The sequence below is a fragment of the Microtus ochrogaster genome, unplaced genomic scaffold, assembly GCF_000317375.1.
Source record: "Microtus ochrogaster isolate Prairie Vole_2 unplaced genomic scaffold, MicOch1.0 UNK3, whole genome shotgun sequence".
Taxonomy (NCBI): domain Eukaryota; kingdom Metazoa; phylum Chordata; class Mammalia; order Rodentia; family Cricetidae; genus Microtus; species Microtus ochrogaster.
In genome coordinates this window covers 16,382,209-16,400,356 of record NW_004949101.1, presented here as the reverse complement: position 1 = coordinate 16,400,356, position 18,148 = coordinate 16,382,209, and the positions used below count along the sequence as shown (strand labels likewise).

Sequence of the window (18,148 nt, the reverse complement as noted above, 5' to 3'; positions counted from 1 at the left end):
GTTCAGCGAGTCCGGTTTTATCCCAGGCTTTTTCAGACCCAGGCCAGCTGGCCTTGGTGAGTTCCCGATAGAACATCCCCATTGTCTCAGTGTGTGGAACAGTATTTTTTTAAATACTTCAAAATTATCCCTATACTTTTTTTTCCCAGGTAAGTTTATTTTAAAGATCAATTTTCTTATTATGTATAGGTGTGTCTGCATGTGTACATGAGTGCAGGTGCCTGAGGAGACTAGAGACATTGGATTCCCTGGTGCTGGAATTAAATATCCACCTGAAGTGAATACTGGGAACTGAGCCCAGGTCCTCTGAGAGAGTAGTTAAGTGCTCTTAACCTCTGAGCCATTGATCAAGTCCTTGGGTTCTAAAATGTTCTCTTGGGAAGGGGACTGAAAAGAGTATCAAAATGTATAGTTTACATAAGAACAGGTTTTGTTAAAGTCTGAATGCTTGTCTCCTTCCAAATTTATGTTACAGTTATTTTCTGTTGTGATAGTATTATAAGCAAGACCTCTGAGAGGTACACAACCACAGGGCTATTCCTCATGAATAGATATCGTGGGTTTGGCCACACTGACTGGTTTTTCTTTGTATTTTCACCATATTACAAGGCAGCAGGAAGGCCTTTATGAGATAAATTTGTTAATTTTGTGTGTGTGGTATATATATGCACATTTGTAAGTGTCTGTGTGTTCCTTAAATGTTCTCCATCTTATTTTATGAAACAGGCTCCCTCACTGGAGCTCAATGTTCAGCTAGATAGGGTGGCAAAAGCTCCTGGAATATAGGTGTGTGTGCATGGATATGTGTGCAGAGGCCAGAGATCAATGATGTCTGGTGTCTTTCTATCAACCCATCTTATTTTTTATTTATTCTTAAAAAATATGGAATGATCCATAAATTTCCAGCTCATCCTTACACAGAAACCATGCTAATCTTCTCTGTATTGCTCCAATTTTAGTACATATGCTTCTGAAGTGAGCACTCAATCTTCATTTTTAAGATTTCCTTGTTGCGTGTGTGCATGAGGTGTAAGCGGAAGAGAGCCAGTAGTGCTGTGCATGTGAAGTTAGAGCACTCTGCAGTCAGTTCTCTGCACCCACCATCTGGGTCAGGGACAGAACTCAGGGCCACCAAGCTTGCACACCTTTGCCTGCTAGGCCATCTTACTAGCTCTCTTCACCTTATTTTTGAAGCAAGGTCTCTCACTGAATCTGAGCTCACCAATTTGGCTAAATGGTGTCTTAGGTTTGTTTTTTTTTTCTTCTATTGCTGTGACAAGACACTATGACCACGGCAACTTATAAAACATTTAATCTGGAGGCTCACAGTTCCAGAGGATTAGAGTCTATGACCATCATGGCAGGGAACATGGCAGCAGGTAGGCAGGAATGGCACTAGAGAAGTCATTGAGAGCTTACATCTAACCAACAAGCATAAACTGGTAATGTTGTTGGCTTTTGAATTCCAATACAGCCAAGGCTATATAGAGACCCTGTCTTAAAAAAAACCCAACCAACTAACCCTAATGCATAGGTCCTTCAATAAGGTCACACTTCCTAATCCTTCCAACAGTTCCACCAACTGGGGACCAAATGTGAATCTATGGGAGCCACTCTCATTTAGACCACTATACATGGTTAGCCAAGAAAGTCCCTGCTTCCTTCACCTCCTCAGTGCTAAATTGTAGGCATGCACTAATACACTCAGCCTTCTATGTAGGTGCTGAGGACCCAAACTAAGGTCCACATGCTTGTGTGGCAAGCATTTTACTGGATGAAGCCATTATCATCAGCCCCTCTTTCAATTTTAATATTTTAAATTCTCCAGTCTGTGGGATTCTGTGATAGCAGCACAAATTGGGTTAAGATACACCTTAATACAAAGCACATGTTATTCTTTTCATTTATCCTAGACTTATTCTATTCCTTAAGATAGATTTGGTTTTAGTTTTTTTGAGATTGGGTCTTATAATGCAGCCATGGCTGGCCTTGAACTTGTCACGTGGATCAGAGTGGCCTTGTATCATGGAAATCCACTTATCTCTGCCCTGCCCCTGAAGTGTTGGGAATAAAAGTGTTTGCCACCATGTCCAGATAAAAGATTTATAGTTTTTTCAAACAAATTTATACTTTTCCAAGTTTATGTGTAGGTGTACACACACACACACAAAATTACATTTAATATTTTCTAAACTGGTTCTTTTGACATAGAAGGAAGCTATTTTTTTTAACCTATCCTAAAAGGTTAAAGACAGATGCAGCTACTGCTGCTATTTCATAAGTGTTAAAGCACTTGAACTTTACTCATCTTTAAGCCGTGAGTGCTTCAAGAGAAGCTAGTTTTAAAACACATATAAAAGCAATTGAACACAGAATTTAATGTGTGCTTTTTACTTATATGCTACTAAAAATAATTACAAAAACATGCCAACAAGTAAAACTACTTTTAAATGTGCTGATCTGTAGTTCATCTTCCTGACAAGTAAGCCGGCAGTTGCTCCAGCCTCTGCAGTGTGAGTACATGCTTGGTGCTGGAGAGGATGCAATCTTTTGTGTTCTAGCTTAACCAAAGGTGGTCTTAGTAATCAGTTAAAAGAAAAGAAAACCAGCCTAAAGACCTGTTTTATGTTGCTAGTGTAGGAACAATTGCAGAAGACATCATTCATTCTTGCTGACACCTGGTGAGGAGCCACAAGGCAGCTTCACTGGACAGGCCGGCATCTGGCCCCACTCCAACGACCCGAGTCTTCCAGAAACAGCTCTGGATCTGCCTTGACTACTACTCGGTCTACAGCCAACTCTACTACAACAGAGGCCAACAAAACACATGGATTGCCAATAGGCTTAGCATATTTCACTAGAGAATAGAAATTTACTTTGTGTTTTATTTTTGAGGCAGGGTCTTGCCTGGGCTGTTCTTGAACTTTAGATATTGCTGCTTTGGAGCACTGAAATTACAGGCCTGTATGGCTCATGATATGCACAGCTGGAAGTGACTTGGACTACAAAGCCAGGAGGATACTGAGAAACTGAAAGACCTGATAGCACGGACTGATTTGGTGAGACAATAAGGAACACATGTGCTGGTTGGTTTTGTCAACTTGACATGAACCTAGACATATCTGGAAAGAGAGACTCTTTTTTTATTATTTACTTTTTTAAGATTTATTTATTTATTTTTATTATGTATACAACATTCTGCCTCCATGTATGCCTGCACGCCAGAATAGGGCGTCAGATCTCATTTCAGATGGTTGTGAGCCACCATGTGGTTGCTGGGAACTGAACTCAGGACCTCTGGAAGTACAGCCTGTGCTCTCAACCACTGAGCCATCTCTCCAGCCCCAAGAGAGACTCTTAATTGAAAAAAAAACGCCTCCATAATATTGGCCTGTAGGCAAGTCTATGAGGGCGTTTTCTTGAGTAATAACTGATAGGGGAGGGATCAGCCCATTGTTGGCAGTACCGCCCCTGGGCAGGTAGTACTGGGTTGTATAAGAAAGCAGGCCGAGCAAGCCAGTAGGCAGCACCCCTCCATGGTCTCTGCTTCAGGTCCTGCCTCTCAAGTTCCTTCCTTGTATTCCTATCCTGACTTCCCTGGATGATGGACTACAAGCTGTAAGAAATAAACCCTTTCCTTCCCACATTGCTTTAAATCATGATGCTTATCACAGCAATAGAAATCTTAAGACAACAGGGAAGTGAATATATATATATATATTCTTTTATATTGTGAAATTGGCATGTTAAAATTTCTCTAGTGAACCTTTTCTACACTGTTTGAGTTGATTTGAGGTCATTCTAATTTTTTTATTCTTTCTAGTGAAGAAGCTGACTTATCAGCTTAGTAGTGCAGGCCTCTGCAATCCCAGCACATCAGTGGGGCTGGGGCAGGACAGTCGTGAGACTCAAAACGTAAAAAAAAGAACTATGGAACATAATTTAGTAGTAGAATGCTGTGCAAAGCTCTAGGGTCAACCTCCAGTATTGAAAACCAGCCGACAACAAATGATGAATATCTGGGTGCTCTGTCTTCAAGTGCCAAATCTGGGGTGCGGTGGGGAGCAAAAAAGCCCTGCCACAGACTAAATCTACAGGCAGAGGACTTTTCTCTGCAGGAACTCTGTAACCTCCCTCTGCTTGCATTCCCATCCCATTCTCACTATTTAGGGAATTAGAGGAACAACAACCTACACAATTGCAATGCTATATTCTAGTTATTTGTCTCATCTCTATTTCAATGCAGATCTTTCCATTTTACTTCACTCTTAAATCACATTATTTTGATTCTACTTTTATTCATTAAAAAATGCTGTTAAGTGGGCTGGTGGAATGGTTCAGTGGGTCAGGCTGCTTACTGCCAAGTCTGGGCTTGATCCCTGGAACCCATATGATGGAAAAGAGAAAACTGACTTGTAAATTGTTCTCTGCCACATACACACAAATAAGTAAGTAAAAAAAAGTTATAAAAGCTTTATTTCTTTATTTGTACTTTGTTTTTAAGAAAATTAAAAATTCTAAACAGAGCTTGCTGTGGGGCCAAAGGTTTTAGTCCTAGCACTCAGTAGTTAGAGACAGGTGGATCTCTACAAGTGCAGGTCAGTCAGTGCTATACAGTAAGAGCCTGTTAGAAAGAAAAGGAAGGAAGGAAGGAAGGAAGGAAGGAAGGAAGGAAGGAAGGAAGGAAGGAAAAGATAGATCTGGGGTTGAAGAGATGGCTCAGCAGTTAAGCTCATGGATTGCTATTCTAGAGGACTGGGGTTCAATTCACAACTGTCTATAATATCAGCTCTAGGAGATCTGACACACACAGATATATATGCAGATAAAACACCAATGCAATAAAATAAATCATTTTAAAAAATCTAAATAGTTCCTCTAATAGTCTTTATCCTCCCCTGCTCTATAGATGGAGATGCTGAGCCCTTTGCTGTTGGATTTTTCTTTCAGCTGCCACTGATCCCTACGGGTGTGTATCCAGCACTCTCCTTGGCTGGTATTGCCCAAGTAATCGGGCCTGAGCTGCTGCCTTTAATTTGTGTACCGTAATTGGAGCATGAGTGTTTGCTATTCTGATGGGTCCTTTGCTCTGCCCTATTCCAAGTTTCAGTTATTCTTTTTCTGTGGTTTTGTTTTCGAGATAAGAGTTTCTCTGTGTAGCCCAGGATGTCCTGGAACTTCACCTGTAGACCAGTATGGCTTTGAACGCAGACCCTCCAGGTCACCACAGCCCAGCAGAAGTGTCAGTTGTTCTATGTGTCAGTTTCATTAAGATTCACCTCCATCTTTTTACATACTGAAGTCTCCATTAAAATTTTTAGGAATCTCATCAGACCTTTAAGAGACTTCCCTGTGGTGATGAGGGATTCAAATGAGTCATCTCCTATTCTCTTCTGATTTGTCGCAGGCACACAGTGCATACACTATATTACAAAGAATCTATTTATCAGCCTTTAATTAATGGATTCTATTTGATTCATGGTTTTACAACCAGCTTGGTGAAAGTTCTTCTCTGTTTGCTTAGGGTGTTTTTTTTCTTTTTGAGATAGGTTGTCCTCATATAAACCCCAGTCTTCAGTCTAACACTCTCTTAACTGAGTTATTTCACAATTAAACCTCAGTCTTAAAATCACAAGGTTCCTACCTCTTCCTGAGTGCTGAGGTGTACACTTCTATGGCTCTAAGCGCAGAATTTTAAAATTCCATCCATCCATCCATCCATCCATCCATCCATCCATCCATCCATCCATTTTGAGACAGGTTCTCTCTATGTATCCCTGGCTGGTCTGAACTCAGATATATGGAAGAGGCTAGCCTTAGATGCACAGAGATCTGCTTCCCTCTGTTTACTGAGTGCTTGGGTCAAATGCATGTATACACATCTGATCTAAGTACAGAATCCTTAGATTGTTAAAAAGAACATATCCACCACCATCCTGTAACACTCAGACAGCACAGAATACAAACTGTAAAGGAGACTTTCAGTCAGTTCCAGAAAGGCACTGAAAAGAAGTAGGCAGAAAAGAGAAGGTCCCTTCTCAATCTGCAATAAACTAGGTATATTATCTGACTAATATTAGAAAAAGCTACTTTGTTCTCAAGAGAATAGTAGTACACCTTTCTCACAACAAAAGAAATCAAAATAATAATTATGTCAATAATAACTTTACTTTTGGTTTTTTTGAGACAGGGTTTCTCTGTGGTCTGGAGCCTGTCCTGGAACTAGCGCTTGTAGACAAGGCTGGTCTTGAACTCACAAAATAAATGTAATTAAAAAATTTGTAAGACTGCCACATTGTCAGTACAAAAGATACTTTCTGTTGGTTTTAATATAAATTTACATATATACTAGAATATAAAGACAGATCTAAAGAAAGTCTTTAGTATGAATTTGTTTGAAAAATCATGTGATTGGTTTGATTTGGTGTGGGTAACAACAGCTGCTGTGGGTTGATATGTGCTTGTCATGTCATGTCATATCCGGAAACCACCATCTCACGGCTCTCTTCCTCATCCAACAGTTCTCATTCTTTCTGCTCCCTCCTCTGTAATGTTCCCTGAGGCTTGGACATTGGTGGGGATTGTGTGTGTGTGTGCGTGTGTGTGTGTGTGTGTGCTACACAGCTGACCACTCATCTTACTTATACTCAGCACGGTAAGCAGTTATGAGTCTCTGCATTAACCACTATCCACTACAAAAGGAAACTTTTCTGACTGAAGTTGAAAGCAACACAAATCTATATTTAGAAGGAAATCTAACAGCATGACTAACAAAACTGTAGGTTCCTCCCAGACCTATTTTCTCACTATTTGTCTCAGGATTTCTATTGCTGGGATAAAACATCATGACCAAAAGCAACTTGGGAAAAAAAGGATTTATTTCATCTTTCACTTCTCGGTAACATTCCACCACTGAGGGAAGTCAGGGCAAGAATTCAAGCAGGGTAGGAACCTGGAGGCCATGGAAGAGTGCTGGCTTATTGGCTCGTTCCTCATGGAATGCTCAGCCTGCTTACTTCTACCATCCAGGACCACCTGCCCAGGCTGGCATCACCCTTTTCAGATTGGGCCCATCCACACCCTATCATTAATCAAGAAAATGCTCCACAGGTTTGTCCAGTGGATAATTTGATGGGGGCATTTTCTCAGTTGAGGTTCCCTCTTCCCATATGACTCTAGCCTGTGTCAAGTTGACATAAAAGCTAGCTAGCACACAGGTATGTATTTTTGACCAGTTTTACAGTACCAAGTATGAAATGCCTCCTGGGGAATAGGCCCCTAATCAGAAAGCAATTGGTTGCTTTCATAACCATTATGCTACCACTGCACTAGTAGGCACATTTTGCCAGGCAAATCAGTATTGTAGGATGCAAGATCCAGGGATAGGTAGATGACTGATGCATCTCTTCCCCTAGCAGCCTGCCTAGCGCCTTCAGGTACAATGTAAGGTAACTATTTCATAGACTTTATGGATTCCACTGGTATCTTGGGCTTTATATTTCATGGCTGAGGCTTTCATATCTGAAATTCTCTTTCTAGTGTCATGACTGTCAAAGTCCTAGACACTGGCTGTGCATACATTGTGAAATCAGTACCAGAGAGGCTCTAAAGACAGAAAAAGAGCCCTTCTTTAATTTTTAAAATTATTGTGTGTGCACTGGAGGGAATGAAGTGTGTGGAGGTATATGCGTGCCACAGTGTCAGGGGACAGCTTTGTGGAGTTAGTTCTCTCCTTCCACCTTAACATGGGTTCCAGGAATTGAAGTCAGGTGGCCAGGCTTACACAGTGAGAGTTTTTACTTTCTGAGCCTTCTCACAGGTCCCTGAGAGCCCTTCTCTAAGTAAAGAGAACTGACTGTGATAACCTGTACTTAAGACACCTGTCAATAAAACAAAACAAACCAACAATTAGTCATAAGTTCCTGGAAAAGCACAGGTCACCAGATAGAAATCAATACAACTTTGTTTAATGGAACAGTCATGAAAGATTTAATTTGTTTTTAAATTAAAGGACTTGACTTTGTTCAGTCTCTAGACAAAATAAATTAATGATTTTATTAATAACTGAATTCAAGTATACAACGGATATTAAAATGCACTGGGTTTTCTCTCCATGTGAACTCCCTTTTTCTCATGGATGGTAGTAAAGTTGCTAAGTGATTTTAATTTAAATTCTGAATCCCCAGAAAAAGTGTAGTCTTTATATAATACTCAGTTATTACATATTGAATACATATATATTCAAGCTGCTTTAGGAGAAGTGTTAAGATCCTTTATGAGGCTCACTAGGTTCTCTTATTTATCAAGTTCAGGACTTTACTGCTGAGTCTCCTTTCTGGTGTTTAGACCCAGGGCTTTAAACATGCTAAATGCATTCTGCCACTGAGATGTAATCCCAGCCTCACTGGTGGGCTCTCAATTCCTAGGAAAGATACGAGTTTTTCAGAATCCATACAGAACCTGAGAATCACTGAAGAGAAAAAGTGCTAGAAGAAAAAAAAAAGCGTATTTACTAACAGTAACATAAAGTTTAATATGTTAGAATTTAGAATGGTATGAAACAAACAAAAATTTGAAGAGTCTGTCACTGTATAGACTTTAAATAGACAGAAAACAATGTAACCAATGTTTTAGAAATTCATTGTCAGAATAAGGTAAATCAGAGTAAGCTTCATGGGAATACTCAGAATCCAAGCAAGAGTCACAATAGCAACATGCATTAACCTCCCAGGCTCCTGCTTTACCGTCCCTTCTATCAGGACGGTAGCCTCAAGGAAGTCTCCATTTCCTGCCCACAGAAGAGGATAGCTACAACATCTACCCCAAGGGGTGAGTCTCATAAACGGCAAGCATTCATCATTGAATCAAGGTTAGCTTTGGTTTAAGTGCATGGTTGGCTTTTGGGGCAGGGGTGCAATTAAATGTAAAAATTTCAAGTTAGCAATCATCTTGGCTTAAGCCACATCTTCCTGGCCCACTTTGGGTCACAAATATACTCCTTTCTAGAGCGATTGGCTTACAGTATGGGATTCTGAGGAACAGACATTAATTGAACATTTTTTTTCCAACAAATTCTAGATAACTGATGTATATAAACTAAAAACATGCCTGTTTTTGAACCTTAATTCATAGAAGGAAAATTGATGAACTGAAACAGCCATCTAAGAGGCTCATGACTAACTCAGCAATCCCTAAATGTCTCTCTCTAAATCCAAAATATGAAAGCTACTTGTTTGTTATTTGTTTTTGTTGAGACAGAGTTTCTTTGTGTAGCTCTAGCTGTCCTGGAATTCACTCTATAGACCAGGCTGGCCTTGAACTGGGAGATCTGGGTGTTTCTGCCTCCTGAGTGCTAGAACTCAGGCATGAGCCACTACCACCTGGCTGAGGCTGCTTTTAATTGTACTTTGACACTTGGTGATAATTACCTCAAATTTCTAGATAGTAAATCCTAAGCATGGCACCCCACATCTTTTTGTCTTCTAGAATCACTTTGTTCTTTTACAAAAGATCTAAGAAAATTTTGTGTGGTGCTGAGGACTGAACTCCAGATCTCTTACAGGCTAGGTAGGCACTGTACTGAGCCACAAACCCAGCCTAGCTGTATGCTTAAGACAGTTTCAGGCAGAGTACGGAATTCCTGGGATAATGGGGGTAGGGATGAAATGTGTTTCTTCTGTGGGTGAGTCTGGTTCTGCTTTTATATTTTAAAACATCCTGAGAAGGTGATAATCATTCCAGAATTATGAACAATCTCTCTAAACAGTTTTTTTTTTTGGTTTTTCGAGACAGGGTTTCTCTGTAGCTTTGGAGCCTGTCCTGGAACTAGCTCTTGTAGACCAGGCTGGTCTCGAACTCACAGAGATCCACCTTTCTCTGCCTCCCGAGTGCTGGGATTTCTAAACAGTTTTTTAAAGAGTCAAGTCTTGCAATGTCATTAGTTCTGGAAGCTTTCTTTTCTTTGTTTCTGGGCTGGGTCTTTTCCCTACTGATTATTTTCCTTAGGAGTTTCTGAGTTTTGTGGAATGTTCACACAACTTATTTCATAAGAGGCTGGCTCATAAATCACATCAGTTCTAGCAAGTGTCTTTCAGACTATCTCTTTACAATAACACAGCTACAGAAAAAGGAATGATTTATTCTTTCTTTTTGTGTTCAATTTTTGAGACCAGGTCTTGTCATGTAGCTTTGAATAGCCTGGAACTTGGGATATAGATCAAACTGTCCTCAAACTTGCTATTCTCCTTTTTCAGTCTCACAAATGCTGAGACTACAGGGGCTAGATACCAGAATGACATATTCTTTTTGTTTTAAGATTTACTTTTATTACTTTTATATGTGTGTGTGCATGTATACATGCACATACACAAGTGTAGGTGTCCATAGAGGCCAGGTACCCCTGGAGTTGGAGTTACAGGCAGTTGTAAACTGAACGACATACTAGGAACTCAGATTGGATGCTATGCAAGAACATTACTTACCCTTAGCCACTGAGCCCTTTCTCCAGCCCTGGTAATGATATATTAAGAGATATTTTTATAAAGTTGGGAAATTTATTTAGGAAATTAGTATGAGCTATCAGAAACATAGAATCCTTCTTTAGAGGAAGAGATATAGTGAAGAATGTCCTTGCTTTTATGATTAACAAGATAGTGGCATGGGGCTGGAGATATGGCTTAGCAGTTAAGAGCACTTAAGTCCAGAAGACTTAAGTTCAAGTCCTAGCATCTACACACAGTTCACAAGCATCTCTAACTCTATATCCAAGGAATCAGAGACCCTCATTCTGGCCTCCACAGGCACAGGCACATATGTGGCACAGAGACATATATGTAGGCAAAACAGTCATACACATAAAATATATAAAAAATAAAATCCTTAAAAATAATTTAACAAAAAGAGATTGTGGCAGAGAATGATGGTTTGTCCTCCTCTCCTGCCTCCTGCCACGTCTGTCTTCCTTTCCTTCGTGTGATTAGATTTCTAGGTGGGTACATGACTACACTTCCCAACTCTCCTTGCAGTTACACTTGTCCACATCTTCGTTAAGACACATGCAATGGATGCACATGAAATCACGCTTATCAAAGCACTGACAACTGTCTTCTACTTATGCTTCATTCTTTTCTTTTCCTTGGGTTCTCTAGTGGGAATGCCAGGCCACCAATCTGCTCAAGAAGGGCTGGAGATACAATTCACTGGCCCAGTGCCTGCCCAGCATATACAAGTTCTGGGTTCCACTCATAGCATGACAAATATAGGAAGAGGATGAGGTCACCCACAACTTGAAGATGGAATGGCAAGAAAGAAATGGGGATGTTTAGTATTAAGGTCCCTTGCTCCATGATTCTTCATACTAGACATGTGGCGTACTAGACATTCATAAAGAAATAATTTTAATATTTATTTAGTATTAATATTAATAAATTCAATATTTTCTAGCACTTGTTTTATGATACCTTATCCCTAATCATACTTGTCATCTAGGTCAGTACTATTTTTAAATTATTTTGTATTCACAGACATTCAGAAAGCCAGATCACAGATCCTAACTCTAGTTCAGAAACACACACTTTTTGCTAAGATCATATATATTTCCTAGCCCCATATTCCGACACATTATATAACTAATTAGAGCACAGAGAACTTGATATTACAATGTGTTCATAACACAACAGTGGAGGTAGTGTGAAACCAACAGCAATATATTTACTAATTACCTAACTAACATTATCTGACATATATATCCTGATCCCAAATCATGTCTATGCTGCAGGTTGGCTATCACTTTACTAAAGTATAAATAAAGTCATTTGTATTTCTATATATTGACTACACATAGCTAAAGCTGATGTTATTCAATTTTTACAGTACCTATACTGTAACCAGTCACATGAGGACTTGTTTAGTGCTCAAAAAGTCTCAACTTTTGGAGCATTTCAGATTTTCAGATTAGGGATACTCAGTCTGTTACACACTATAGTTGGTTGTTCAAAATAAAAAAAATTTAAGTTTTCATCTCATAAAACTCAATAAGTAAAATGTAGTGTGTAAGCCTAGAAATTATATCAATAATGTTTAAGTTCTGCAGAACAATGAAGAGAAAAAACAGTTACAGAGGAGGGAAACAACAAATAAAAGCGACAGTGGTGCAACAGTTTAGATACAATGACCCAGAGTCTCAATCATTACCCTGTATATGGAAAGACAATTACGACATTATCCATGTATAAAGGGGGCTCAGAAGGAGTAATCTTTTCTCTTCCCTACCAGAACACCATTCTTTACTCCATCTATAGCAACTATTTAGAGAGCATTTCTCATCATTTGTGACAGAGTGAGGCATGGCACCAAGTCAGTTTTCTTTATTAACAAGTCATTCCATCTATTCCTCCTATAGGTCAGTGTGCTTCTGAGAATCTTAATATTTCAAAATGATAACCAAAATGAACTTTGAAAACATCATTGCTAAGTCACATGAACCAATACCACATGGTCGCATAGTATATGACTCTCTGGAAGACTGAGACTAGACACAGAAGCCGTTGAGAGTAAGGAGTAGACAGCGGTGGCTACAGATATAAGGTTCCTTTGTAGGACAATGATACTGTTCCCAAAGTATGGTGATGAATGCCCAACTCTAGGAACAAATTAAAATCCAATGGATGTACATCTAAAGATTTACTTATTTGTATGTGTGTGCCTATGTGAGTTGGTCTATCACGTGTGGCAGGCGCCCACAGAAATCACAGGTGTTGAATGCCCTAGAACTATAGTTATATATTGTTTGCTGCCTGAGGTGGGAGCTGGATACCTGATATGGGTCCTCTGCAGGAGCAGTAAAAACTTTTTTGGTTGTTTAAGATTTTTATTTTAGATTTCATTTTATCTGTGAGTGTTTTTGCTTGCATGTACATATGTGTACTACAAATGTGCCTGGTGCCTGCAGAAGTGAGAAGGCATCAGACCCCCTGCAACTGGTGTTAGAGATGGTTGTGAGCCACCATGTGGCACTGGAAACTGACTGGGTCCTCTACAAAAGCAGCAGATGCTCTTAATGACTAGGCCATCTTTCCAGCCTAGAACCGAATCATACATTTAAATAAATGTGAACATGTAAATTTTGTCCAATAAAATATGCAACCTCTGATCAGGCACATCTTGGCAGTTAGGTGGGCAAAGCTATCTGTTCTGTGTTCACTCCTTCCAATGGACTAGCTCTCATAGAGCAACGGCAATTATTAGGACAGTACTTTATTAAAGCAACTAAATTACGTTCATAGTAACTCAAGTATTTAATTGTAATTACTTCCATCTGAGGCTAAGAACACAGTTAATGAATAAGGCCAAAACTTGCTCAACTACCATATGCTATCCCCATATCACTCTGTTTTTTCTGTATTCAAAAAAAATCAGTGGAATTTATTGTGAAAAAATGTATAAGTTTGATTTTTAGGAGAGTTGGGAGTTAGCTAATAAAAGTCAAATGCAAGCTCTACTTGATTTCACTGCAATTATAGGAAATTAGCCTGTGGAAAGTATTGAAATGCCAAAGAAGTTTCGATTTAAGTTTTACAGGAACTTTTCAGACTGTATGAAATACATCACAAAAAGAATATTAAAATGACAACTGGAAAATATTAAAACGTAACTTAATGAATCATATAAAGAGATATTCATTTATATGTTCAGACTAGATGATGCCTGGTATATAAAAGATGATAAATGAGACATAAATAAAGATGGTAAACCCAAGTAGAATGTTCAATGGAATAATGGAAATATTCTTTTTATATTAACTGATTAAAACTTATAAATTTCATATTTATTTATTTATTGTGTATGGGAGGGGGCATGTGTACACTGGAGAGAATGTCAAGGTCAGAGGAAACTTGAAGCAGTTGGGTCTCTCTTTTACCACGTGGGTTTCTGGGGATCAAAAGTGCTGATACCTAAGCCACCTCACTATCTTAAAAATACAAAAAATTACACTTGTTTGTTGTAAAATGTACCAGTTTTGTGAACTTCAAAGTGTTTAAGACTGCTAGGCACTGTGGTCCACTGCTTTATCGGCCTCCCCACCATAAACAATAACAGTAGGACCTTGAATGGTGGATCTACACCTTGTGGGCTCTGGTCGTAAGAGACAGGAGGTTGCAAGGGCATGAGGCAACAAGGTGGTGACACAATTTCCTAGGAAGACTCTTTACAGAAAGGAAGTGTATCTTAACTAAACACATGCAATAATAATGAGCCCTCTGCAGGTACAATGACTTGCACACCATGACTATTCTAAAGCAATTGTTGAACTCAGCAAGTAGAAAGTTCATTTTCTGCACCAAATCACTTTGGCTGAGATGAGGAATAAAGACACCTGTAATGCTTGGATCACTTATTAAAAACAATTATGCTGATTTTATCTATGGGCTTCAGTGAGGGGATGTTTTGTTTTGTTTAACTGTGCTAGGGACTGACAAGGCCTACTAATACTATTAATACTCTAATACTCCCAGTTCTTGAAGCTGGGCGGTGGTGGTGCACGCCTTTAATCCTAACACTCAGGAGGCAGAGGCAGGTGTATCTTTTTGAGTTTGAGGCCAGCCTGGTTTACAAGAACTAGTTCCAGGACAGGCTCCAAAGCTACAGAGAAACCCTGTCTCGAAAAACCACTATATATATTTACATTATTTCCCTCTCCATCCTACAGTCCTTCCCATTTCCCTTTTGTTATCTCTCAAATTGGTGATGGCTTCTTTTCCTTTAATTTTATACATACATACAGCATACATACATACACATACACACACAAATATGACTTGCTGAATTGCTCGTATGTACATGATTTCAGGGCTGACCATTTGGCCTTGGATAATCAATTGGGAGCTCATCCCAGGGTTGAATCATTCTCCCTCCCATGGCAGTGATTAGAGGCTGCCCCCTTTCATGTTAGCTTGTCTATTTGTGTTGTCATTGTTCAGGTCTTGTTTAGGAGACACACTGTTCAGGTATCATAAGTGTAGGTTCCCTATCATTCCTAGGAGACACAACTGTGTCGCTTGCTGATCCTCCAGCTCTAATAATCTTTCTGCCCCTCTTCCATGAGATCCCCCTGAGCCTTTGGTACTGGAGTTTTGTTGCAGATGTATCACTGGGCCTGGGTACTCCACCATCAGTTGTTCTCTGGATTTTGGTAGTTGTGGCTTTCTGTATTGTCTCTGCCTATCTGCAGTCTTTGAAGGCATCCCTTTACAATGGCATACTTCACTTTTAGGAGACCACAGTACAGTATCAGTCCTTTTTAAGTAAACAGTATAGCACAGTAAGGGCTCATCTATTGAGAAATCACACTAGCACATACTTTTAATGACCCTCTCAAACAGTGTAATTAGAGATTGTCTAGAGATGGTTACTAAGTTAAGAACTCTAACCCATTTAATTTTCCTTTGAAATCAAGACTACTTTCCTGAGAACAAGGATTCAGGTAATAACTAAAAACAAAAGGTAAATAAGGTAAACTGGAGCAGGACAAATTCCTTGGCATTAAAGGAATTTGATGTTAAGAAGTATCAGGAGATATTGGGTGGTGGCGGCACACCCTTTAATCCCAGCACTCGGGAGGCTTCCGACCTCAGCTGCTCTGTGAGTTCAAGGCCAGCCAAGTTCCAGGACTGCCAGGGTTGTTACAGAGAAACTCTGCTTGAAAAACAAACAAACAAAACCACACACACACACACACACACAAAGTATCAGGAGAAATGATCAAAAAACTCTTTAGCATAAAGTAAAAAAAATTTTTTTTCTAGACAGGATTCCAATTCATCTGTCATCTGTGTTTATGTTTTTTATCTTGTTTATTTTTTATTCCAGATTCATTTTTTTCCCCTGGGAACTTAGTAACATTCACCCAAAGAGCAGCTCATGAAGAATGAGTGGAATGGGCACTCAGGTGCATCTGAGGAAGGACTAGGTCAAATCAACATTTGGGAATCCTGACTTTGTATCCTAAACTAGTAGTATCCTTCCATTGCTTGATTTAAAAAGGCGTTTATATATTTCCACCTTTTGCTTGCAGAGGTATTAGAGTGCATGTCAATTTTAAAAGAAATAATTCACATACTGATATAGTATTCAAAGGCAGCACCACAAAGACACAAGATTAAATCCTTAAGTCAAGCATTCAATTTCCTTCCTTATCTGATTAAACTTATTTTTACCAAGTATACAACAGTATAAAATTATAGTGGCAGCCTCTCATTTAAAGTGAATTTTATGGTTGCCCTAAAAATCCCTTGGATAGAGGCCGGGCGGTGGTGGCGCATGCCTTTAATCCCAGCACTCAGGAGGCAGAGGCAGGCGGATCTCTGTGAGTTCGAGGCCAGCCTGGTCTACAAGAGCTAGTTCTGAGACAGGCACCAAAGCTACAGAGAAACCCTGTCTCGAAAAACCAAAAAAAATCCCTTGGATAAGACAAAGATCTTACAGAATTCTTGCTAACAGATGTAGAAGAGATAGCGGAGTAAGGAAAGTCATTATTACGCCACAGATACTGTGACCATCACACTGGTCTTTTGGCAATACCGGAAGTGGGGTAGACAGATACATATAGCCTCTAGGTGTGATTCAGTGTTGAATGTGATACAGAGAAGGGCAACAAACTACATCATGTGATGAAGAAGCAGACAAAGCCCAAATGTGAGAATCACAGGACCAGGACCCAGCTTGTGTGATGCGATGCATTCATAACATAAAACAAAAAGAAGAGGAACTGCCCTAAATAAAGAGACAGAAGACCCGGACTAGTCTTTAAAATATCACAGCAAGGGAAAGCGAAAGAGAAAAAAAATAGGAGAAACAAATGTGACAAACCCTGTAACTCAGTGTTTCTTAACCTTCCTGATGCTGCAACCCTTTAGAACAGTTCCTCACGTTGTGATGACACCCCCAACTATAAAATTTTTTCATTGCTACTTTGTAACTGTAATTTTGCTACTGTTATGAATTGTAATGTAACTAACTATCTGGGTTTTCCAGTGGTCTTTGGTCACAGGGTTCATCTGACCCACAAAGAGGTCTCAGCCCACAGGTTGGGAACTGCTGCTCCAACTATCGAGATGGTATATTGGAGCACTCAACGCTGCTTCTGAGGATGTTTACAGCTCTTCCTAACAAAACCTAGGCCCCTTGCAAACAGAAGTTTGAGCTCAGTGTGTTGACCCAAGCCTGCAATCCCAACATGCAGGAGACAGAGGCAGGCAAAGCTCTGTTGAGTTTGAGACAACCTGGTATATGTAGCAAGTTCCAGGCCAGTAGGCTACATGGAGAGTCCCTATCTCAAACAACAAAACAAAAGAAAAAAAAGATAGTTGAGTCTGTAGTCTTTTCTTTTTGGGGCTCTCTGTTCTTTTGTTCTTTGGGGGGGGCTCTCACCCACTTCCTAAATAAATCACACACAGATTCTTATGTTTTCTTATAAGTATCTGGCTTTAGCTTGGCTTGTTTCTTGCCATCTTTCCTTACCTTAAATTATCCCATCTACCTCCTGCCTCTGGATTTTTTCCTTTTCTTACTTCTTCTGTGTATCTTACTTTTACTCCCTGGCTGACTAGATGGCTGACCCCTGACATCCTCCTCTCCTTTTTCTCTTCTTTCTTTCTCTTCCAGATTTGTTCTTCTATTTAAACTCTCTGCCTGCCAACCCCACCTATCCTTTCTCCTGCCCTGCTACTGGCCGTTCAGCTCTTTATTAGACCATATGGTGTTTTAGACAGACAAAGAATCACAGCTTCACAGTTAAACAAATGCAGCATGAACAAAAGTAACACATCTTTACATCGTTAAGCAAATGTTCCAGAGCATAATCAAATGTAACACACCTTAAAATAATATTCTATAACATGAGTCTAAGAATATTAATCTCAGGCAGAAAATAAAGGGGACCCAAGGCTAAAATCCACCTTACTGGTTTTTCAGTGTGTAGAAGTAGGGTAAGTTATATAGTAAATACCCATTTCTCCTTGAGTAAAACAAAGACATAACTATAGAATGCAAATATTGTTTTATACCTCAAATAAATTCTTTTACTGAAAATCTATAACACAGAACAAGCAGTTTTAACAACACACACACACACACACACACACACACACAC

The 18,148-nt window shown here is 39.5% G+C and overlaps 1 protein-coding gene and 1 non-coding gene across 3 annotated transcripts in view; both read right to left on the bottom strand.

The window, feature by feature from the left end:
* Rnf24 (ring finger protein 24) overlaps positions 1–18,148 on the bottom strand; it is a 48,188-nt gene that overhangs the window by 21,114 nt on the left and 8,926 nt on the right. The gene's annotated exons all lie outside the window — the stretch shown is intronic.
* Positions 877–983, bottom strand: LOC113458123. The gene has a single exon (XR_003378555.1). It is a non-coding gene; the product is annotated as a U6 spliceosomal RNA (small nuclear RNA).